The sequence below is a fragment of the Asparagus officinalis genome, chromosome 10 (genome assembly GCF_001876935.1).
Source record: "Asparagus officinalis chromosome 10, Aspof.V1, whole genome shotgun sequence".
NCBI lineage: Eukaryota > Viridiplantae > Streptophyta > Magnoliopsida > Asparagales > Asparagaceae > Asparagus > Asparagus officinalis.
Genome location: NC_033803.1, coordinates 25,622,621 through 25,623,353, shown reverse-complemented (window position 1 = coordinate 25,623,353; position 733 = coordinate 25,622,621).

Here is a 733-nt window from a genome sequence, read left to right as displayed (position 1 = left end):
CCTGCGCCGGGGTTAATCCGTGGACCACCGGGTTTCCGGGCCGAGGCCGGGCCGGGCTCCGGGCCGGGCCCGGGCCGACGGGCTTTTTGGACACCCCTACTATTAGGTCTCTTATTCTTGTACCGTGTGGTTGCTACACTTGCTTGAGAGATTAATTTAAAACGATACAGTAATATGAGAACTAATAGCAATATCAATGATTGGCTAATTGCCACTTAAATACATAAATAGTTTCCTGGCTTTACACGCAGACATCTATGCTTGTTTTTTACAACATTTATCTACCACAAAGTCTTTTAAAATTGTCAAGATGATAGTTTCTGTTATGCAAATGTGAGATTATTCTTTTGAATATTCACATGTGACACTCTCATGTTAATTTAAAAACAATAACTTTGTTGATTACTATTAAATCTATTTAAGTACGAACTAGCGTCAACATTTAGATGGAATTAATTTTGCAAAAACTTATAACAATAAGGGGACCTAATAGTAATTTCAGCGAAGTTAGGGACTAATTCAAAATGTTAAATAAGTAAGTGACTTATACCTAAAAAAAACCCCCACCCTTTCTCCGTCTTTAGTCAAGGCCACTTTCCGTTTCCAGCCTTCTCTCTCCTCACCCCACGTCCTTCCATCCTTAGTGAGGAATTTCTTCAAACACCTGATACGCTTTGTGTCTGCTCGCTGATGGAGATCGATTCCTTCCTCCTCCTGCAGCGATACCGCCGCG